Here is a 25,412-nt window from a genome sequence, read left to right as displayed (position 1 = left end):
AAGAGTGCAAATTTAGCTTTGTCACAAATTTAGAGTGGGCAAGACTTCCAACACCCTGCCTCAGGTGGGGGTTAGCTGGTGGTTCAGGGGCTGGACTGGCCTTGTCCCGGGGTCGCAGCTGGCCTTGGAGGTGGGTTGGGGGGTGGTCAATCTGCCTGCACGTCGGATTGATGAGGATGGGTGTGAACCTTTCTGCATTTTAGAAATTTAAGGTTCTGTCTGAAGGCGGAACAAGGACATATTTTGTAAAAGCAGCTGACAGAAACCGAGAAAGGGCTTATGTGTTAATACATAAGCCCTAGGCTATTTTTTATAGAAATTTGACCTGAAATTTCCCATTCAGTCATCATGAACAGTTACAGAACTGTAAGTACAAACTGCACAACTACGGGGCAAAATTGTTCCCAGTTAAACCTGTAAATTAGAGTGAAAATACAAGCCAGCCGTGGTGATGCTTCTAAATCTGTTCTGAAAAATTCTCACCTGTAACTCCACCAAATGTAATACATCAGAAATGAAAGCACAATAAATGCTGCATTCATTTCAGTCGGAGTAATACCAGACTACTTTTTCACTTCAGTGTGCCACACTCTGAAACCCTCAAATAACAGCAGCTGGTTGCAGTTTAATAACAGAAAAGGCTCACTCCTGCTACAGGGACCACTGGGGTTGAAAGGGATACGGACTGTATTTGAGTTGCAGTGCAGGAAATTTAGGCTGGGACAACAAACCCCCATAAGGCCAGATAGTGAATTTTTCTTAAACTTCCCTCCTTGTGATTCGTAAAAAGAGGCCAAGACTTGACAAATGAGATGTTTATAGCAGAACATTGTTACAGTTGCCACTGTGAATGACATACAAGTAGCTATTCGGGGGCAATAAAGAGAGTAATGTGAGGTCATCAAAAGGTATTGTCACGATCTGGTACAGGGATTCAAGCGCAGAGCGGTAAGGTATCTCCAAGGTGTGGTTTATTTACAGTGCAGTGCAATATATGTACAGTGAAGGGATCCAAAACTCCGGGGGGGAAATCACAGGGTAACTCGCTCACGTCTTCTTCTCTCACACTCACACACTTTCCCGCAGCAGGGAGGTCGCAGGTCCGGGGGGGGGGGATCTGAAGCAGACGAGAAGGCAGGTCACCAACTAATCACAAGTCACGGATATGAAGCACAAGAGCTGTGAGAACACTAACGTTAGGGGTACAATCATCCAGCGACGAGAGGATCTGTGTTCCAGCCTCAAATAGTGCTCCCGGTGATGATGGGTGAGTGTTGTCAGGTGTGTGTGTGGGCCAAGGGCGGGAGCCCACAGTGAGCTCCGCCCAGGCAGAGAGGGAGAAAACAGCAACAGCAATTGTAGCCTTGTGGGGCCGACCGGGCAGGCACGGAGACCATGACAGTACCCCCCCCCCCCTCAACGGGAGCCTCCCGGTGACCCACCAGGCTTACCTGGATGCCTGCGGTGGAAGTCCCGGAGCATGGCACCATCCAGGACAGCAGCTCGAGGCACCCAGGAGCGTTCCTCTATCCCGTAGCCCTCCCAGTCAACCAGGTACTGAAAACCCCGACCCCGGCGCCGGGAGTCCATGATGCGGGTGATATTGTAGACCAGCTGACCATCCACGAGCCGGGGGGGCGGCGGGGCCCTGGAGGGAGGGCACAACGGGCTGGAGAGCACCGGCTTGACCTGAGACACATGAAAGACATTGTGAATGCGCATGTTGCGCGACAGACACAGGGTTCACAATGGCCTCAACGGGAAAAGGGCCAATAAACTGAGGAGACAGCTTCTTCGACTCAGTCCGTAGCGGCACAAAACGGGTAGTCAGCCATACTCGTTGACCGATGGTGTACACGGGGGCCGGTGTCCGGTGACGGTCAGCGAGGGTCTTGTTCCGCTCCTTAGTACGGAGCAGGACAGCCTGAGTCGCCCGCCAGGCACGACGGCACCCGCGGAGGTGAGCCTGTACAGAAGGAACGGAGTGCTCACCTTCGATGGCCGGGAGCAAAGGTGGTTGATAGCCCAGGGACGCTTCGAAGGGAGACTTGCCCGTGGCGGAGGATGTGTGGCTGTTGTGGGCGTATTCGATCCATGGAAGCTGTTCACTCCAGGTCGATTGGTTGTGCGAAGTGACACAGCGGAGGGCAGCTTCCAGCTCCTGGTTGGCCCGCTCCGATTGCCCGTTACTCTGTGGATGGAAACCGGAAGACAGACTGACCTTGGCCCCCAGTGCGGAGCAGAACTCCCTCCAAACACGGGACGTGAATTGCGGCCCCCTATCTGAGACGATGTCCTCGGGGATCCCGTGAAGACGGAACACATGGGAGGTGAGGAGCCGGGCCGTCTCCAAGGCCGAGGGGAGCTTCGGGAGGGCGACGAAGTGTGCAGCTTTGGAGAAACGATCGATAATGGTAAGTATGGCGGTGTTACCAGCGGAGGGCGGCAGGCCCGTGACAAAGTCCAAAGAAACATGGGACCATGGTCGAGCTGGTGTAGGGAGAGGCTGCAGAAGACCCGGTGGAGGGCGGTTCGAAAGCTTATTCCGGGCGCAGGTCGAACAGGCGGCTACATACTCCTTGGCATCCCTAGTCATAGCAGGCCACCAGAAGTAACGTCGGAGGAACGAGCAGGTGCGGAGGACCCCAGGATGGCATGAAAAGCGGGCGGTGTGAGCCCACTGGAGAACCTGAGAGCGGACGGCTGAAGGAACGAAGAGGCGACCAGGTGGACCAGTGCCAGGATCCGGTTCGGTCTCCTGCGCCTCTTGGATGAGCCCCTCGATCTCCCAGGAGATGGCTCCAATTACGCAGGCGGCCGGGAGGACAGGCTCAGGGTCCGAGTCCTCCCCAGTGATGGAGAATTGCCTGGACAGGGCGTCTGGCTTTACGTTCCGTGTTCCTGGCCTGTAGGTGATAGTGAAGTCAAAACGAGCGAAAAACAGTGCCCACCTGGCTTGCCGGGAATTGAGACGTCTAGCCGAGCGCAGGTACTCCAGATTCTTGTGATCCGTCCAGACGATGAATGGTTGTGCTGCTCCCTCCAACCAATGTCTCCACTCCTCCAGGGCCAGCTTGACGGCCAGAAGCTCCTGGTCCCCGATGTCATAGTTACACTCTGCTGGGGAGAGACGGCGGGAATAAAAGGTACACGGGTGCAGCTTACCGTCCATCTGTTGAGACAGAACTGCCCCAACCCCGGAGTCTGACGCGTCCACTTCCACAACGAACTGCCGTGTAAGGTCCGGTTGCCGGAGTATGGGAGCGGTGGTGAACCTGTCCTTGAGCAGGGCGAAGGCTCGCTGAGCGGCAGAATCCCACTGGAAGGGAACCTTGGGAGAGGTGAGTTTAGTGAGAGGGAGAGCGATTCTGCTGAAATCACGAATGAACCGTCTGTAAAAGTTGGCGAATCCCAAAAAACGTTGCACTTGGCGGCGATCAGGAGGAGTAGGCCATTCCACCACAGCCCGCACTTTCTCCGGATCAGTCCGCAAGTCCCCCTTCTCGATAATGTGGCCCAGAAAACTCACTGACGCCACGTGGAAATCGCACTTCTCCCCCTTCACAAAGAGCCGGTTCTCCAGAAGGCGTAGCAGGACCTGCCGGACATGGACCTTGTGCTCCTCGAGTGTCTTAGAAAAGATCAAGATGTCATCCAAGTACACAAATACACAACGGTTAACAAAATCACGAAGGACATCATTAACCATCGCCTGAAACACTGCGGGGGCGTTAGTCAGCCCAAACGGCATCACGAGATACTCAAAGTGGCCCCGATGCGTATTGAACGCGGTCTTCCACTCATCCCCCTCCCTGATGCGCACCAGGTGGTAAGCGTTGCGCAGATCCAGCTTGGTAAAGACGGTCATGCCTTGAAGCAGTTCAAAGGCGGAGGAAAGCAACGGCAAAGGGTATTTGTTCTTAACAGTGATCTGATTAAGGCCCCGAAAGTCAATACACGGCCGCAGCGAACCATCCTTCTTATCCACGAAAAAAACCCCAGCCGCGACAGGGGAAGAGGAGGGGCGAATCAACCCTGCCGCCAGCGACTCCGAGATGTAACGCTCCATAGCATCCCTCTCAGGCCGGGAGAGGCTGTACAGGCGGCTAGACGGCAGCGGAGCTCCAGGAAGAAGATCGACGGCACAATCGTACGGGCGGTGCGGGGGAAGGGACCGCGCCCGATCCTTACAAAAAACATCCCGCAGATCATGATAAACCCGCGGAACCATCGAGAGGTCCGGGGCGTCCGACGGCGAGGCCGTGGGTGGGAGCGAAACGGGGGAAGCCGCAGCCCGGAGGCAGTTCATATGGCAGGCCACACTCCAACCTAGTACGGCACCCTTCTCCCAGTCGATATGCGGGTTGTGGAGGACAAGCCAGGGGTGACCCAGAACCAGCGGAGTGAGAGGAGCCTTAAACGAAAAAAAACAAATCCTTTCTGCGTGATTGCCAGAGAGAGATAATGAAAGGAATTCAGAAACATGAGTGATGTCAGGCAGGCGCTGGCCCGACAGTGCGTGAACGCGGAGGGGGCGTGACAGAGGCTCCAAGGCGATGTTCAGTTTGGCGGCGAGTGAGGTATCAATAAAGTTCTGCTCAGCCCCAGAGTCAATGAGAACGGAGAGAGAATGAGAAACAGTCCGAACACGCAGAGTAGCCGGCAAAAGAAGCCTGGGGAGAGGGCTTTCACTCGACAGATCGCCCACCAGCAAGCCCAAGCTGCATGGGCTCTTCCCCATCCCCGGTGTCGGCGTCACACGACCCATGGGCTGCAGTAGGGGTCCCACAAAAGTCCAGCGGGGCATGCCCCGAACGCGCGCGTGCGCTCCGATGTGCGCGCACCTGATCGTCCACCCGCATACACAAAACCAGAAGCGCATCCAGGGAGGAAGGCAGTTCACGGAGCATTAGTTCATTCTTTATTTCCTCATTAATATTAGTGAGCAATGCACTTTTAAGGGCCTCTTCCCCCCATTTCGCCTGTTCAGCCAAGGTAGAAAAGTCAATAGAAAAATCAGCCATGCTGCGTTTACCTTGTTTAAGCGCAAGCAAGCGCTGGCCGGCGGTGGCAGTTGTGGCTTTCCTGTCAAACACACCTTTAAACTTAGTAAGAAAGTCAGAAAAGGTGATGTCCGGCTCCGCCTGAAGCGCAGCTTGAGCCCAGGTTAGAGCACGGTCCTGGAGTAACTGGACGATATAAGCGATTTTCGCACCATCAGTAGAAAAGGTTTGCGGTTGCTGGCGAAACTGAAGGGCACACTGAGTGAGAAAACCAGCACATTTATCAATCTCTCCCGTGAAAGCCCTGGGAGTAGGGAGGAATCTGTCAACATGAACAGGTGGCGCGACACTTACAGCTGGAACTGGCGCCTCCAACGGAGGAGCGGCGACCAGAGGAGCGGCCGGTAGCGGTGTTAGCCGAGCCACGGCCTGTGTGAGGTTCGCGAGCTCTGCTCGAAGGTGAATGAACATCTGCTCGTGGCGTGCCAGCATCGCGGCCAAAGTGGCGAGGGTGGGAGTCGAGACCGCTGGGTCTGCTGAATCCATTTCCGTGGCTGGATGATTCTGTCACGATCTGGTACAGGGATTCAAGCGCAGAGCGGTAAGGTATCTCCAAGGTGTGGTTTATTTACAGTGCAGTGCAATATATGTACAGTGAAGGGATCCAAAACTCCGGGGGGGAAATCACAGGGTAACTCGCTCACGTCTTCTTCTCTCACACTCACACACTTTCCCGCAGCAGGGAGGTCGCAGGTCCGGGGGGGGGGGGGATCTGAAGCAGACGAGAAGGCAGGTCACCAACTAATCACAAGTCACGGATATGAAGCACAAGAGCTGTGAGAACACTAACGTTAGGGGTACAATCATCCAGCGACGAGAGGATCTGTGTTCCAGCCTCAAATAGTGCTCCCGGTGATGATGGGTGAGTGTTGTCAGGTGTGTGTGTGGGCCAAGGGCGGGAGCCCACAGTGAGCTCCGCCCAGGCAGAGAGGGAGAAAACAGCAACAGCAATTGTAGCCTTGTGGGGCCGACCGGGCAGGCACGGAGACCATGACAGGTATTGAGAAGCAGGACAACAATTTAACTCCTCGTTTAAATTAGTCCAATTTGCCCATAGACAGGTTGCTATGGTAACTCAGAAAACCATTATAGTTAAAAACTGGGGGAAAAAAGCAATCTTAAATGATAGTGTGTAATGACAAAATAAACTAAACTAAAATATCAAATACTGAATACTGAAGGTATTTAGTTCTAGTCTTCATCAGCCAAATTTGTCATTACATTAGAAATAAGGAAGCTTTTGCGCTCCCAAAATGTTCATGTTAGCTGAAAGAGGCAGCTCAGCATGATCCAGCCTATGGTAATCTGTTATTACTGGATAAAAGTGGACGGTTTTCAGCTGTAAGAACATGAACTTTTGAAAGCTCATGTTCAAGGTCATCTACTCAGATATGTTGGGATAGACAGAAAGCATTAACTTGACTTTTAAACTTACCTGAATTTTCTGTCAAGGTTGGTGTTGAGAGCTTGGTCTCCAGCTATAACTGAGCAGTTTTCAGTTTCTTTGCCTTTGGGCAAAGAAGGTTCTGGCAGGTTCTCCCAGAAACAACACTGGGGGAACAATGCCTTTATTTCAACATTCATTGGATTGCACACTGTGAATTCATCCCTCGGGGAAACTGTCAACATGCAGGTCTACTGTAGTATCCTGAGGGATCTGAGGGATAAATATTCAGAGAAAACCTTTTGAATTGTGATTTAAAGGAACTTCTGAAAATCTAATAACTGGAGCTACACGAGGTTCACGAGAAAGTATCTTGAATGTGAGATTAGCCAGATTTAAAACATGTAAGGATTGTAATATTTATAGGCCTGTTCTCAGAACTATTTGACATTAACATTGTTCCTTATTCTTAAAAACAAAACAAAAACACAACTTTTTAGCTGCATATATATGAATACAGGGTAATAAGATACATTAGCCAACATAACACGTGTAACTTATGAGCAAATCCTTAAATAAGCAAAGAAAGTACATTGCACAAATCATAGGTGATGAACTATGAATTTTACAAATTTCTCTTGCTTTAACCTGTAATGTAATTATATTTGACATCTACATCGTTGGTTTTCACTTTTCCCTTGAAAGCAGTTCACTACCAGCATTCATTAAATAATTGTTCTTGTGGGACTTGCATATTTCCTTTATTTTCAATAATCCATCCTGAAAATGAGTCCGACTTCAAACGTAATGTACATTTTTAACATATCTTCCTTTGATTCAGGACGTAGTCTGTTCTGAATCATAAGTCATTATTTCACAACATAATGTCTTTATGAAAATTTCACTGCCAAAGGCTGCTTTGATCTTGAACAATATGGTGCTTTGCTGTTAGATTTCATTGTTCCCTTCCAAAATCCAGATGCTTTGCTAGCTCAAAATGGATTTAATGTTTTCTAAGGTTTGATGTGATGATGACTGTGGGTGATTCATATCCACAGTTTAATGTCTGAATACTGACTGCCTTCAAGCTTTCTCTCGGAGCACATGACACACATTTGTTTACTTTAGGAATAATGATCATTTTCCTCTGGAACTTTCAAACTTGAGAAATGCTGAATAATAATAATAATAATAATAATAATAATAATAATAATAATAATAATAATAATGATGGTATTCTATGTATGTCCATATGATTGGACAAATGAAATATGTCTATAAACTACTGAGGTTACCAATGGGTGTAACTTGTTTATGGTTTAAACTGATTAAAATACTTACTTCAAATAAAAAGCTTTGTTTCTTTTTCTGTATGTAGAAACTGCACGATCGAGGCTAAATGGGATGCTTAATTACAAGATGCTGAATACTGCCCATTGATTACATGTTTTTTTTCTTTCTCTGTGGCACTACTTGGACTTGGTACTTAAACACTGCTTTTTTTTTTTTTTTTGTGTCCCGTTTGGATCTTTAGCCATCAGAATTGTTGTCTTAAGGCCAAGAAAGATGCCGGATTTATTTTACCAAGTGGATCATCATGGCCTTGCCATATTGGTCCATTTGATTGACCTTTATTATAATTATGAATTTATTTTATTTTCAGTTGCTACAAACGGGACAGACATGTCTGGGGGATAGGACAGGGGGAAAGAATGAAAGAAAGAGAGGGAGAGAAAGAAAACCAAAGGGGAGAAGAGACGGTGAGAAGGGGGGGAAGAAAGAAAAAACAAAAAAACAAAACACCTGGGTCACCTGTATGGAGAAAAAAAACAGAAGAGAAAGCAAACAACAAAGAGCAACATAATAAAAAAACCAGCACCATCACAATAAACTAGCTAGCAGTAGATATCAGTAGATACTAAATAATAAACGATATTGTGCAGCACGCAAGATAGACAGCGCACAATATGCTTTGAGGCAGCAGCCAAGAAAGCTGTAGTCCGCGTCTGTGCATACCCGTGTGTACACCTGTGTGCATACCTGTGTGGATCAGCATGCTTGTATTCCAAAGGTTTCTCCATGTAACGATCTGCTAGAGGGTGTGGGGGGGCCATAGCCCCGTCCTCCAGGGTATGAAGCAGGTATGGAGGAGATCAAAACTCCAGACATCCAGAGGCCCCCAGAACACAAGAGACCAAGGAAGACCAACAGAGGGGCAGCCGCGCCACTGTCCCAGTAAGAGCTGAGGAGAGTCCCAGATGAGGGCTCACTCAGCAGCCGCGGAGCAGAAGCCAGGGGGAGTTGCAGTGACGCGTCCGTGAGCTCCGCCGGCAGCCAGCTGTGCCTGAGTGACCGAGCCCCAGGCTGAGAGGCCGGGGGCACCCCACCTCCGAAGTGGCCCGAGCGAGCCCCAGGCTCCAGGCCCCGATAAGCGGCCGCCAAGGAGTGAGCCGGTGTGTACCCGGACGCCCACCCCCAGACACAGTACTTAAACACTGCTGATATAATATTTTTAAACATATATCCATGTAGCTTGTTTCTTTATTAGCTCGCCCATCATGTTCCCTTTTAAAGAAGCTTTTGTAGGTGTTCTTTGAAACCTCCAGAAAATATCAAAGTCAGCATATTTGTGTTGTTCCCAGACACTTTCCAGAAGAAGACTCTTTTCCACCACAGAAACCAGGGTTTAAATCAAGAATAAGGATACAGCATTAGCCCCAAGCGGCAGCCTCTGACAAGTATTATTTTCTGAAGGATGATTTTTGGTTATTGTGCCCCAGCATGGCTAAAGGTTAAAAAGGAATGGATATGTGGAATCCAAATTCTGCCAAGATTTTTGTACTTGAACACAGGCATTCCAGATTGGGCTGACATTCTTGTGCGTACCAAATACTTCAGGAACCTCAGGAGATGTTATTACATATGGCTTAAACATACACTAATTTAAAATTCTGTGGTTTAAAGATCAGGACAAGTGTGACGTACAGAAACATAGATGGATGTTGCCGTGGAGACGTCAGTTACTGACGCGTGTACCTCCAGTTTTGAAGGTGCTAATGGATTTTTGTCTGTTGACATTTTCAAGCTTTAAAGCAAAACGTGATTAGCAGGCGGTGAATCTGACTACAAAGCTGTTTGTCTGTAATACCTGCTCCTGCTAATCTTCCACCCTAAAGCATATCTTGCTTTACGTATTTGTTTTAAATGAAGCCTTACTGTAATTTACAAATTGGAATTATCATGTTTCATTGATGAAATCGAATCTATATTCAGTCTGTGTACAAAAAATGAATTAATGTACTAGTTATGGCAATGCTGCACACTAATGTTAAATATAATTAAATGGAGTGATGACACATCTTGACAAATATAGATGTAAACTGCATATATATGAAGGTGAGATGCTTATGCTTGTCTACTCTTGGATATTTTGCTTAAAAGCATGTTAGACTCATTTATTTGATAAACATTGATCACTTCAGATTCATTATGCTTGGGTCATGGCAGAAAACCTCTGTGTGCACTTGCATCTTTCTGTGCACTTATACTGGAGTTAGCAGTCCGATAGCTGCTGCTGATACTTGGGACGGGCTAAATTCAGAGAAGAGGTTTCCCTGCAGGGATCAATAATGACACCCTGATCATATTTTTTAGGATCAGTGAGCATTACAGTGGTTATGCTCTGTGTAATCTATTACCTATTAAATACATTTTCATATTTGCACAATGACAATTTTAGTCTCTGATTTTTCTGTGCAAAACACTTTTTTTTGGGATGTTTAAATTTACACTTATACCTGCATTACAGTGTATTTTATGTTTGTTACTGTATGTGTCACCCTCCTAAGTCTTTCAAAGACTGTAGGCGAGTGGAGACAGATAGAGGGATGATTACACTCTTAATACAACAAGTGTAACAGAAAGTGCCCACTTCATCTGGTAAATAGCAAAGCCAGGCCACTCATCCACTTAGCTCTTACATTATCACTAGTCTCTTATCTGAGGTTTGTGTATTGACAGCAGTGATACTTAATCCTGCAAGTTTTAAAATCAAGCTTTCAAGCCCCTGTCAGCTTAGTGCAAATTGTTCCCTTTGGAATTTGCTCTGTGTTTAAAGTTATTATGTGTAAATTCTGAACAGGATCGTACACTGTTTAAATCTGAACTAAGCATGCGTTACGTCTCTTGGGTCCTTTTGTTTCATTTCTGTTTATTTCAATTTATAGTGATTAACATTTCACTATAGGACACAGAGAAATCTTAAAGAAACATTAACCCCATAATGCTCTATTTAAAAGGTCTATCCTTATAATTCCCCATGAGACTTGCTCATTGTGATGAGGGCTAAGAAGTGTCACTGGGTTGAGCCCCCATGTTATTCCCAGAGGGAGCAGTGTCAACCACTAATCACAGTCACTGTGACACGCTGTGGTTCAGACAAATATGATATGAGATCAGATGACTGACAGTAGTAGCTCAGGCTCTGCTAATCCAAAGCACCAGGGAATGTAGGTCGTCTGGGCTAATGAAATATCAGGATTACTGAATCACTGTGCCAGGGCTCATCTGAAATAAATTTGTTGGAGTTTTTGTTAATATGCATGCAAATGCGCATATCAGTCCCTTCGTGATCTAATTTGTGACAAAAATAGAGCTTTTTATTGTGTGTTTTCTTTTTTCTCTTCTTTTTAACACAGGCAAGTGATTGAAACTATGACAAAGCACACAGCTAATCGTGCAAATATCCTCTACAATTATTGATCAAAAAGGAAAAATCATTTTTATTGCCCTATCTTGCCCAGAAATAAACAAGAAGTGGAACCCTGAGATACAAGGACACATCATAAACTACGGGAAAGGGAAAATAATAATGAACAGAAGTGCCATGGGGGTGGATGAGCGATACTACTCTGTCTTACCTGTCTGTCAGGTAACTACTTCTTAAAGTGCTTGCTTAAAGTGGCAGTGGTAAGCTTTTCATTCAGATTTATTGCTTTCTGTCTTCTTAAGCGTTACCACCAACTACAAGGAGCAAAGCAGGACGTTCATTGTTTGTTTGTTGTTCCATTTTCCTGGGACATTTTTTACCTCGTTGTAGACAGACGTATATAGACAGAGTGAGTCTCATGGAACTAATCTAAATGTCAGTGTTGCTTTTTTCCTGTACAATCTGCAATCACTGTTTATTCTAACTGAACTTGAATAAAAAAGGAGTCCTCATTAAGTTGTGCAGGTTCAGCATTTTATATAACTGGGTCACTAGCATTCAATTAATGGCCTATCAATTGTCTAACTTATGTCAAGCACAGGTAATGACTTGTGGACTAAGGCAGGCTCACAAGTTATGCCGATTTTCAAACTAATAAATTAGATTTAAGGACAATATTTCCATCTGAAATGTGCAGGTATGAAGTAGTCTAAAACTGACATTTTCAGCATAATGCAAGTGCCTTGAATGTACTTTCCACCACTCTCTGAAAAACAGCAGCATCCCTTAGGTTGTGAACAGCATTTGGTATGAGCAACAGCTTCTTATTCCAGCGCTGGCGATCCCTCACTAAAACAGGGTGTTATAACGATGTAATATGTTCAGCTTTCTGCTTGAATCGGGGATCAAGACATTAACAGCTTGTGACTGCAGGCTGCAAAAACTCTTAGCACCTTTTAGATCCCTCCGGTGTTGTTGTTCGAAATGGTTTCAGACAAAGTGGTGTGTGTACAGTTAGGTTCCAGGGGGCCTTAATCCACCCATGCATCAAATCCACAATCCATGTTGCTTACCACACTAGGCTTAACAGGACCTGTCCTGTGGGATGGCTTTAGCACACAGATGTTTCATTGCAGGCTCTCTGCTTCCTTATTTAACAGTAGATCAGAATTCTCTGTTCTTTTGTGGCAGCCAGGCCAGCTGTATTATGGGAAAGTCATGCAGGATTTTCTCAGAGCTGCTTGATGAACTGTGAAACCATGTGCTCTGGCTTTCCTACATTTCTGGTGTGGGATGGTTTTAGCAGTCGGCAGTGTTCTTTTTCATTCATTTGTTGCAAATAATGTCTTCTTAGATTTCAGTCCTGTGACAGTAGTGATCTGTATCACAGGAAGCTCATGCTGGATTTGTCAGATGACTTCAGACATTTTCAAAGCTGTTGATGGCCTATACTGAGGTTATATGTTATGTGTTATATGCAGTGTTGAGAAGGTTACTTTTAAAATGTATTCCACTACAGGTTACACAATACATGGTCCAAAATGTAGTTTGTAAGGTATTCCAAATACTTTGGATTACTTGATATATTGTCATGCTTTTTGCAACTGCATGAACGTACTATTGCTGTGTGATTTATTACTATTACTCAAGGCTACTCGCCACCGAGCTAACATTGTTAGCTGGTGTTAGCTGAGGTTAGTTCATAGACTGCAGATTGTTAGACTTGATGGAAAGCATTAACAACCTGCTAGCTGCAAAAATTCATGTGCAGCTCTGAAAGCAACACCAACTAGATTTATAAATCTTTATATAAAATGAGTAGGGTGGCCATTAGGTAAGGCTGCACTGTTTGCAGTGATCTCGTATTGAAAACTATTTCTGTATCAGTAATATGTTTTCTTTCTGTCTGTTTCTGTTAGTAATAAATCACACAGCAATAGCACACCGAAGATGTTGAAGTGACACATAACCCAGGTAGGTAGCACAACTACAACAAGGTAGTTGTGGTAGGCTAACATTAGCTTTTAAAAAAGAACTTACTTCCAGATGTTTCCTTAGGTTGGAGTCTTTTGACGCTGAGAGCAGCTCGGCTGCTGGCAAACAGAGTTTGCATTTCACGGTCAGATTTCGCCCATCCCTTTCTTCTTTAAATGTAAAACGGTGTTGGAATTTCCAAGTAAGAAATGCATTCCTGCCCATGCACTGCTGTCTCTGTTGCACTGGTGGGTCCGTTGTGACTGACGACACCAACATTAACAGGACACTTACATTAGAGCTTCTTAATGTGTGTTTTGTTTGGGTTGCCAGCAAAATTACCAAAATTAGATTAAATGGTAACTGTAACGGAATACAGTTACTCATATTTTGTATTTTAAATACGTAGCGCCAGTGCATGTATTCAGTTACTCCACAAGACTGGTTATATGTTCGTACACTAGATTTACTTTGCTCATAAAATAAGGCCACATACAAATTTCTTTTTTAAAAATTTCAGTTTTATTCTGTTTTTAACCATAAAAGTGAATCAGAATGATTTTAAGGTGACAGGCACAAGCTTGCTCTCCTACAGTGTGGATGTCTCCATATGAGCAAACACCTTTATGTGGACCACTGAGAAAACAATAGTTGTATTTGTTGTAGGGGAGAAGCATGGTAGTTACAGCAAAAAGCTCCAAGACTGCAGAATAAAAAAACAAAAAAGAAACAGCACACTTATCCAAAGCGTTTTCTTGTGAGTGACAGCGGCTTAAAAGAAAGAAAAAAAAAACCTGCTTGGGCTACAGTAACCAAGGTAGTGAATGCTGTAGCTCAGGTAAGAAAAAACAGGTTAAACACTAAACAAAGAGTATCAGACCAGAGGAAAAACAGGGAAATGGGCAGATGACATGACCACCTACTGGACAATCATTCATGCAAACACTTTCAAAAAATACATATGGTTTTAACATGGTAAGTATTTAAAAGGGTTGTGTGAGTAACTGAATCTGTGACTCATTACTTTTGGAAAATATGAATATGCATTTAGAGGTGATATGTCTAAACTGGCATATCACCTCTATGAGCTGATAGAGGTGATATGCCAGTTTAGGGGGGATGTGATAAAATCTCTGGTTTAAAAATACAATTCACTTAAACACGGGGAGATGTGACAGTGGAATCTTGAAAAGTTAAAGCATGTGGACCTGTGACAGTGCATCCCAAGACAGTATTGTGTGGCAGAAAGAATCTCTTTGAATTGGTGCTCAGGGCTTTTTGTTGTTGTTGTCATGCTGTGAGGGAATATAATTCATAGATAAACAGGATTCATTATTTTGTAAATAATATAGCTGTAAATAACTAAGAGCAGTTTGTTTTATGTTTTATAATAAAAAAAACAAATTTAATACATTATTATTTTTTCATTTAACCTTTTCTGCATCTTCACTTGTAGGTATGTAGGAAAAACTAAATTCTGGCATCAGATGACATTTCAGTCTATACTTGAACAGAACCGTGTGAAGCTCTTGGGCATTCTGTGTTGCTATCAGATAATTACTCACAACATTTCTCATTTAATGTTATTACTGCTGTCTACACAGACAGATAGACTCTTGTGTCCTCTCCTGTGTTTTCCTGGTTCTAAATGAGAAAATTAGAATTAAATGAGATGACAATTCTGCTTGATATCACTATATTGCTCTTCTATTTTCCCTGCTACCTTTCTTCTGTTTAGGGAGACAAAATGCTGTGCATGCTTGTGTGTCAACTCCTCATGAATTAATTATTAAACCCGTAATAGCTTAGTTCTGTTTCAGCAAGATTTGTTTGCATGTTTAAAACAGATCCCACATATCGTCACCTGTTTTAAGTGTTAAAGGACGTCTCCTGTCTGTTATATCGAGCCTAACTGAAAACACAGAGGACAGGAGACATTACCTTAAGAATACTTAAAAAGCTAGAAGAACACTTTGAAAGACAGGCTGTCTCATAACATGGTTTTCAGACAGAAGAAAATCCCAATATTGAACCTCCTGTTTGCATGCATGTGCAGGAGCTGGAGGACAGGCTGTGCAGCTGCAGTCGAGATCACACCACTGTGAATGCATATGTGTGTGTGGTAGGAAAAATTACAATTATAACAAAATACTCACTGCCTGTCTCTTATAATTCATATTAACATTTTGGGAGTGTAAACAGACCCGCTGCTAATAAAAACGCCTCTCCCTGTCAGAGGCAGTCATGCCTGAGTAACGTTGTGTCCTCTGCTTCTTTCATATTTTTATTGTTTTTTTTTGTTCGTCTATTTGTTTATTTGCTTTTTTTTTCCAAACTGCTGGAGGTGCTAGAAAACAACAAAGGAAAGGTTAATAGGATTCATCCTCTGAGTGGTGTATGGAACCATATAAATGTTTTTGTAAACACAGTTTTTGCAGACCAACAAGGTAGAAAACAACCCTCTTTTTTTCTGAATTTGTTTCGAGGTTCGGACACTTTACCCTTCTCCATGTGTTGGCCAATAAAGCTACTGTCTGCCAGTGAGCTAATCACATCAATTAAAAAATAATCAATCAATTAATAATAAAATTAACCCAAAACCATCAATGTTGGACAGGTACACGTTTTTTTTTTTTTAGTAATTTTGCCTTTGTGCACCAACTCACTGGATTTCTTTTTAAATTAAACAGTAGAAATGTGGCTTTTGGCTTTTGCAGGGGATTTAATAAAAACATGCCATTAACTATTTCAAAATTGTAGCTGTTCTTATAAAAAGCCATAATGGGTCATTGTCCCAAAAATGTCTGGATCTTATTGCATAAATTTAACAGTAGTGGTACCTGGTGAGAAATACCGTTCACCTTGCCAGAGCTACGTAGGACCACAGAGCTGCTTAATGTGATTTGTTATTATTGCTGCTGCATGTCACCCCAGGATAAGCACAATGCTACAGTTCTTTATTACAGTTCTCAGAGTTTTGATGACTGAGTGCCATTTATGGGAAACTGTATGATTGAGGGTTAGGTTTCCCGAGCTGCACAGGAGAAGCACACACGCACGCACGCACACACACACACACACACACACACACGCACGCACGCACGCACACACACACACACACACACTAGTTTCTGTGGGAGGTCGTTTGTACAGAGTAATCTGATTAAGAAAATCGTTGATAGTACCGTTTTTTGTGATGAGGATGTTTTTTTTTTAAAATCAGGGTTTGACATTTATGTGTTGGTTTACCGTTTTTAAAACTTTAGTAAGGCTGGTGTTAGGCTGCATTGTTAAAAAATAGTTTAATATGACGACTTGTACAAAGAGGATCTTAAATACAAAGTTTTGCCATCTGTAGATAGCACGATGCATGCTTAGACAAAGTAGTTTGTGTTTGTGAGCTGTGTGAGCCACATAATTATTACTTAAGACCTTCATTGCTGTCACTTGGATTTGGTGATGGTGAAAGGCAGTGGACTCCCTGGACAGGTTGCCAAGCTGTGACAGAAGCATTCAAAAGCGTTATTTGGCTTTGTGTCTGCCTTTTCCCTCACCAAATCCTGACATCTGACAACAATGACTCATTACACACAATGCTGTCCAGTTACTTACACTGTGTGATGTTCCAGTCTAACCATATGAGATGGGCAGGATTTCTCTGACGGTCAAAGAAAACTAAAGGGGTCTTAGAGGTCTTTAAAAACTGTAGTAAGAGTTAAATCCTCTGTTTGAGTCTTGTTTCATGATTAATGCTCTTGTGCATCTGCTGAGCGAGAGCACATAACATGACCATCTGCGCTGGCGCGTGTGCATGCGTGTGTGTGTTTGGAAATATGCTGGAGAGAGAGAGAGAGAGAGAGGGAGAGAGAGGCAGGCATGCGTACAATTTATGTGTGAGAAAATTATATCAAAGATTGAGGGGGAATGTGAGCGTGAGTGTTTGTGTGACAGTAGATTGCTTCTGGGTGTATGTGCAGGTTAAAGAGTCAAAGAGAAAATTGGACAACTTTGACACTGTGTGTGTCTGTCAGTGCGTATGTGTGTCTGTCTGTGTGTGTCTGCGTGTGTAGTATGTTATCCAGTTATCTGGGCCAGCCTCTCTTTCAGCCTCTAGCTCCTTGTAAGCAGAGTTTCCTCAGAAGCTGGTGCACAACAGATTGGTTGTTTTGGCTCCTGCTGTGAGCAGCAGATTTCTTTGTTGCTTGGAAATACACAAACCACATTTACATAAGTCTTTACTGTATAATTCTCACTGTTTCCACACATTCATATAGGTGCAAAAAGATATTATAGACTCACCAATTAATTACTGGAGAAAAGTCAGCTGAGGAATGTGTACATTTGGGATGTCGAGGATTACATGTATAATAACAAAAGGCAGCAGTTGCCCGTCTTCAGGTCTTGCCATCCAAAGCACAGACTTAATTAATTATATGAGAATGGGGCCTCGGCCCTCCACCCAGGAGGGACGGCCCCAACTTCCTGTTCTTGACTGACAGAAGTGGACCTCTTTCCAGTCTTCTGATATATCTGATCCACCTCAAGCATCCCCATGTAGGGCATTCAGATTTACTGAAGAGCCCTGTTGTGTTAACTTCTTAACAACCACCAGGGGTAGTGTTAGGGATAGGACTAAGCTACACTGTTAAAAAAAAACATATTAAAAAACGGTAATATTCCGGCAGCTGGGGCGCCAAAATACTACCGTAAAATAACAGAAAATAACTTCCTCATAAAAATGTGGTTATTTCCAGTAATGACAATACAGTTTGTTGCGCTAATTTTACATGGGATCCTGCCTTTTCAAGTGATTTTAAACATTAAATTAGGAACATGTTAATGTGATTAAACAATGAAATTATCTATAAATAGGAAAAACAACCAAATCCTAAAAACACAGTAATATTCCGGCAGCTGGGCCGCCAAAATACTACCGTAAAATAACAGAAAATAACTTTCTCATAAAAATACAGTTATTTTCAGTAATGAAAATAGTTTGTTGCACTAATTTTGCATGGGATTATGTTTTATTACATTAAAGTGATTTAACGTTAATTTACATTTGAAATGTGAAATCACAGTCTATTTACGTAACTTTAATGATATTCTAGAAGAACAGAGCAAAACTGTAAAATGCAGTAAAATACTTTTATATTAGGATTCTTTCCTACAGTGCTGCCATGCCCGCAACCTTGTGGTAGTTAGTTCACATTCATTGGCCAATGCTTAGCGTCATGTTATTATGTGTCCCAACATCCAATGGCATGTCACATTGTTTTCATGGCCACACCCTCACCCCAGGTGCAGAGGCCTATTTCTGTTCAGGAATGTTGTGAATACTTTGAGATTTATATTAATTGCAATTCCTACCTCTACATTTATTTTTTAAAATATATAATTAGCACAGCGTGGCCGTGCAATGTTTTATATGTTTTTTTTAAAGTTTTTATTCCTATTAATTATATGTTCACTTGTTGCCTCTAAATTATTGAATCAGACCTAGATGACATGACATTTTCAGCAAAATTAGAATTCAAATACTCCTTTAATTATTGATTATTCTCATTAATTTTCAATCATTTTATATATTTTTCCATAGTATTAAATTTGAATTTAACAGATCATTCTCTCACATAACAGACAAATATTTGTGAAATTATGATACATTTCTGAATGTATTTTTACAAACTAAATATACATATGTCCAAAAAAAATATTTAAAAAACAAGTAAATTGTGTTTTACTATATTTACAGTGATGTTATTTTACCTTTGACATGTAAAATCACAGTCTACTTATGTAAATTTAATGTTATTCTAGAAAGGCAGTACAAAACTGTAAAATATACAGTAAGATACTTTGACATTACTACTTTTTGGAACAGTGTATATCTATACCAAATTGAAATCATGTAATTGAAGACCTTTAATAACAACATGCATGTGAGAGACTTGATTAAAAAGGTGACATATTTTAAGTTGAACTTGTTTATGTTGTAGCAGCTTAAATTACTGATTTATATTTGCTTGAACTAATCTCTGCTGACCTCTCTCATTAACCCTTTCCCCCCCTAAGGGCTGCTCCCTGTTGGGAATTGTTCGTCCACGCCATTCTCTATTGCATATGTTTAAATCAAGGCCCAAATTCAAGCCTTTGAAAGTTTGAGTTCAGTCCACATATTACGTTGGGTTTACAATTTCAAGAGAAGTCGGAGACAGAGTGCTTCTTTAATGAGAGCGCTTCCTAAGACAGCGTACTCCTTTAGACACTGTTCTAAAGAATATCGTATGATTTGCATGACCGCTTTGAATCCACACACCAGGAGAGATATAGAATGGTGGGCGGTGAACAGAGGCTTTCAATAAGTCACCTTACAGAAAGAGCCATGCAGCTACAGCAAATACTTTTTTTCTCCTTGAGCCAAATCTCAAAGGGATGGAGATATAAAGGCAGGTTTCATCATTACAAAGGAAATAGCTGAGTCAAGGATTTACAGAGACACTGCAGACTTTATTTGGAATTTTTTTTCTTCTCTTTCTCTCGCTCTTTTTTTTGCAGGTCAAAAGGCTGGAACAGATCAATTGTAGATATTTAACTTTTTTATTATTAAAAAGTCCCACAAAGCCACTGATTTGTGGTGTGCAGAACTTTGAAAGAGGCTGTGTGACACAGAGAAATATGTGCAAGAGACATGACAGAAAGTTAAGAGATATTCAGTTGTCTGCATGGAAGCTTGTAATCAGAATGCATTATTTAGCTTCACTAGTATGATGGCTAAACAAGACAACACTGCTCTGTGGTAGCTGCATTCTGAATTTCTCATTAGATTAAAGCTTTCTTACTAAAAAAGTTTACCTTGTTTAAATGCGGGCAATCTGTCATTCAGGATCATCTTCTTATTCACCTCTGGATCACTTTACGCATGGCTGATATGAGTCTGCTCCACAGCTTTGAAAACGTTTAAGCTTTGTTTGATTTTAATTGGAGGAAAATCCAGTGACTGGTCAGCTTTTGAGCAATATGGTGTTGATAAAAAACAAAAACCCGCAGAGACAGCAACCCTCTCTATTTTTAAGATCGGACTTTCCTTTGTCATGAAGCTTCTAGTTAAGAGTGGATGACGTGACCCTAAACCATCCATTAGTTATGCGAGACTTCATGTGACACATTGTAATGCAGTGAGCACTGCTTCTCTGCTCACCTCTTTTTACCCATGTGTGTGTTTAGACGCCACTGCAGCATGTCATTAAATTATTGTCTGTGTTTGGTCCTATTTTTGTCCCGTCTCCCTACGCTCGTTCTTCTTTTCTCTGCCTAACCGGCTGCAGCAGATGTCTGACCCGTCCTGAGCCTGTTTCTGTTGAAAGTTTCTTCCTATTAAAAAGGAGTTTTTTCTTCCCGCTGTTGCAAAGAACTCACAGGGGAATACTTTAGCATCTTTACCTCACAGTGTAAAAATCTCTGAACCTTATTAGCTGCCACAGCAATCAAGAAAATGTTTTGTTTGTATATAGTTCTTTATATTGCTTTCTTATTGTTCTTTTTTAAACAGCGACTTTTATCCCTTGCTGTTAGTTGGTAGTCATCAAATAGAATTTGGTTGTATCGTCCTACAATTTCAATCAGATAATCATATCTTATATTATTAATGCACTCTGCCATGATTGGTTGACAACCTTTAGAGTTATTAATACTGAAAATTTTAAAGTGATGCTTTCAACTAATTAACAAACACTATGTAGTATATCATAGATGGATTGCTAAATTTAGCATTTAGCTATACTAATGATTCGTAAATATTCCTCATTTTATTGTGTGCAGTAAAATAATGGCTGCATGATGCAGAGTTTGATTTTCAGAGTGCATTTGCCTCATTTCCTCAAAGCACCCAAACTGAAAATTGATTCGTATGAAGCATATTCTTTCTACTGAGATGACTATATTTGATTTGGGGCTGAACTGTCCCTTTAATGGACAATCGACAACAATATTACCTTGCAATCTATCTTGCGTCAACTTGTGACCATGTTCCACTGAAAAGGACTTTAACTTCATTACATCCGACGCAGTGACAGGGCGACCTTCACATTCACAGCAAAGAGACGCTACAGAAAGGTGCGATAAGACCTCCAAATATGACAAATGACTATCTTCACAAAGACTTGCTCTGCAGCATGCTGACATTTTACTAATAGATTAGACAGTACATGTGCGTGTGCATGTGTGTGTGTGCATGCGGTTTTGAAGTGACAATTCATTAGTCTTCTCCTCTCTGACTCCACCGCATAAATGCACGTAAAGGGAAACATGCACACACCCACGCAGTCAAACAGTAATTGAACAGTGACGACAATCTCTCATTAAGAAACCCTGGCACAATTTGGAATTTATTAAAATCATTCAATTTTGATGCAAAATTAATTGATAATAATATGAAAAAGTCCTCCTTAACTAGATGCAGAGTTTAAGCTTTGAGGCCAAGAGACAAATTAAACTCCTCCGTGTTTGTAATTGGTGATTGTGGTACATTTGCATCATCCATTTGATCTGATTTGAAGTTCGCCTTGAAGAGTTTGTTAGTGTGGCAGAGTGGGTCCTTGTGCTCAAATATCCTCTTCTGAAATACTTTATTTCTCAAGGAAATGCTTTTAAAAACTAATTCAGACATCCTTCACAGAACTTAACTTGCTTTAAGCAGAAGCTATAACATGCTCCGAGTTGAGGAAAACGGGGTCAAATTAATAATTGATGACTTGGCTTGTTTTTGTGAAGATGTCTTTAATGCACAACTGTGAAAAAGAGCTAACAAAAGTTATGTGAAATTGCACAATTCCATAAATTCATTCCAGTTTTGTTTATATGAATAACACAAATATCATTGTGAACCGGGATTGTAGTCCCAGAAATAGGAAAAATAATCCAGAACAAATAATTAATTCATCTTTTTCTGATTTCTTAAGCAGAAATGGTGAAACAGCATAAAAGGCACTTTGACGCTCACCCAGCGTCTTTGTTGAAAGTAATAAATAGATTTAGCGTGGTGGGTGTTGGGCAGTCTTGCTGACAGGTATGCAGACAGACACTGAACACAAACTGAAAATCTGAGATCTGTAGACTCATTTGCTAAATCCTCTGGTAATATTTTAGGTAATTTGTTATTTTTTTCATAGACTAAATGATTTGTTGATTAATTAAAAATAAACAGTATTTAGTAAAACAACACTGGTCTGCAAAAATATGTTTAATTTGCTTACTGGGAATAGACCAGATTTTTATTTAGTTTTTTCACACTGATTTCAGATATGAAATCCAATTGAAGCTTGCACGTTAGGTTTAAAAGGACATATATATCACTGGCATTTTTGACACTATATATACATATATATTTGACACAATATCAGTATGGTATATCACCACAATATTAACATTTAAACTACTTCTCACCTAAATTGTTTTACGTTTATTCTGAAAACAAAGCAGTAAACAATACCAAAGATGTGTTAAAGCATGTTTCTGTCAGTTTGAAAGTTAGTATGCTCACAAATGTTTGAGGCACTTGCTTTTTGCATACTGCACATCCATCTCTCTTTGCAGGAACTAACATAACTCAGCCATCGTGCTCTGATTGAATTTTTCCTGTCGGCTTTCCATTACTTTTATATCTTGATGAAATCTCCATGCTCATCACTGACATCACCCAGATTTGGTGGGAAAAAGTTGAGATGAGAATGTAAAATGCGCATCTTCAGTGACATTCTGGCACTCATTAGCAGATATGCTTTCAGCATGTTATCCACAGGCTCAGCATAAGTCCCTGCTCTGTGATTGCCAAGAAAGTTTGGACAACTTGCACCAGTGCTTCCCATGCTGCTGATTCAGTTAGCTTCAGTTCTCCTTTGAAGTCATTGTTGAGCATCGGTTCACAGATTTCAGGGCCAACAAAAACACCTGGCTTAACATTGGCTTCGCTTTTCTCAGGAACAAACTTGTATCTTAAAGCTGAAATGGATCCTAATTTTCCAATTCTTGGAACATCATAACTAAAAAAACTGAAAAGACGTGCTAATATGGCTTCTACAAGTGATTTTATCAAACAGTGATTTGATCTGTGCCTAAGCACATTGTTTAACACTTGCACACCACCTTCAGTGGACACATCAGGGACACCTCGGGTTCAGTTTTGTAAAAGATACTTTAATCGTATGCACCAGGTACTGGTCCACCAACCTTCTGATTGGCAGACAACCTGCTCTATCACCTGACTCGTAGTCACCCCGAGTTTGTGCAGGTGACATTACTCCCATCCAAATACTAACCAGGCCAGACGGTGCTTAGCTTCCAAGATCAAATGAGATCTTGTTATCACAATAATTATGTCACATCAGCACCTGAGTGCTCGTCAGTATCTGCATGGGCAAAGTTTTGGTTTGAGCGAAACCTGTTAGACACTTTATTTCCTACATTATGGCTAATTTCTGTGCACCGATTTGTGCATTTTGTGAACTAATTTATTATAGAAATGTCTTTGGTCATTTATATCAGTGTTGATGACTGAGTACCAGTTTAGTGAGCCAGTATATGAATGAGTATTGCAAGAGAAAAACACATATATTTAAGCATGCCTAATTTGAATTTTGTAGCCTGTTTCTTTTGTTATATTGTGGTCATTTTCATGATGGATTGTATTTATATATCTCCTGTTGTATTTGTTAATGTTTCCTGGGCTCCATAGCAATACATCACAAGTGTTCCTTCCTTTGTGCATGCTAAAAAAAATGATACAGATATTTGTGCAAAGTTTAATGAGTTTACATCTCAGATACTATCTTGTGAAGTTAGACAGAAGGCAAGAAGGTCAGGAAAGATTTCCCATTGTCCTGCCATTTCATTTAGCCTCTTTCATCATTATAAACGGGCCCATCTGTGCACTACACCAGTGGAGTGGGGCAGTTTGTGATGGATCACAACAGTTTGAGTTTTACCAGTAAAGACTCATTATTATTATTATTATTATTATTATTATTATTATTATTATTATTATTATTATTATTATTATTCTGAATCACAATTTGGGAGTGCCCCAAAATCTACATCTTTTAAATCTAGAAAAATAGGATAACTTGTTTGAATATAAAGCATAGATGAAGCATAAAGTAAAGCATAGTAATTGTGAGGTGCAGTAGGAGAAGCCCCATGGCACTTCTAAAAACACCTATCCATGATTGCAGATGAGCTTCACCTGCAAGGACAAAATTGTAGAGAAAATCCTCAGCACGTTTTATGTGGGTAGACTGCACCTGTAAAGTCCTGATTTTGGAATTGTTAAAGAAGTAATGGTGAAATCTTCAGGAGTAATCAGCTATAAAAGTTTCTTCAGTTTCCTGAACGTGATGAGGAGAGCGATCGCAGAAGAGTAAAGAAGGTGCAGGTAAAGACCAGACAAGAGAAATGTCAAGAGCACACGGAGTGGAAGGAGAAAACAAAAGAATAGACAGAAAGAAAGTGTTTTGGAGAACACGACTAGAGAGGAGGTTGGTAGAGATGAGAAAGGAAAAAACACGGGAACAGACTGGGAGATGAAGGAATAGAGTAGATGGAATTAGACAGAGGTGAGCAGGGGGTCATTCACACAGAGAATTAATCATTTTGACAGCCTATCTGTCTCCCTCTCTCTGCCATTTATACACACACATAAATCACATGCTTTCCCTCAGCCACTTAACCAATCCTTGCTGTAGAGTACTAACACACAATAAACTCGAGACTTTCAGTTCAGTAAACCTTCTGAGGTCTTTATACAGTCAAACAGATGACGAATAAAGAGAAACCCTGAGTCAGAGCTTTTGGACGTTTACATTTTTCAAAATAAATGATGAACATGTCATTTATATGCATTACGTTAGTCTTCTGTGCTGTTCCAGAATGTACTGAACTGTGACTTCTCAACCGACCTCACACAAAATTGTCAACTTTGTCTACTGGTATTAAATGATGGTGCATTGCCCCTGTTTGATAAACAGTATATTAGCAAACACAACCTGGTCTATAAAAAAAGGGACACTGTTTTTAAATGATCTTAAACCCAGTTTATCTGCTGTAAGCTTAGATTGGATTTACAGAAATATCTGTCCTGCCCTCTTTAGAGTCAGTGCAGGGTCCAAACTGGCGATTCCAGTGGGCTTGTCACTATGTTTAATGTATGTTTTTAGCATTAATTAATATGTTTAATGGGTATTTAATCCAGCTGCTGATTAAAGATGTGACCCTTGTCTCAAAGGAAAAC

General features: G+C 41.9%; 1 protein-coding gene across 1 annotated transcript in view; it reads left to right on the top strand.

Moving 5' to 3' along the window:
• The window catches only part of LOC101477058 (carbonic anhydrase-related protein 10), a 165,229-nt gene that overhangs the window by 86,808 nt on the left and 53,009 nt on the right, over positions 1 to 25,412 (top strand). The gene's annotated exons all lie outside the window — the stretch shown is intronic.

This window comes from Maylandia zebra, linkage group LG4 (genome assembly GCF_041146795.1).
Source record: "Maylandia zebra isolate NMK-2024a linkage group LG4, Mzebra_GT3a, whole genome shotgun sequence".
In the NCBI taxonomy this organism is placed as follows: Eukaryota; Metazoa; Chordata; class Actinopteri; order Cichliformes; family Cichlidae; genus Maylandia; species Maylandia zebra.
The sequence above is the reverse complement of the archived record's forward strand: the minus strand, read 5'-3'. Positions and strand labels throughout refer to the sequence as shown.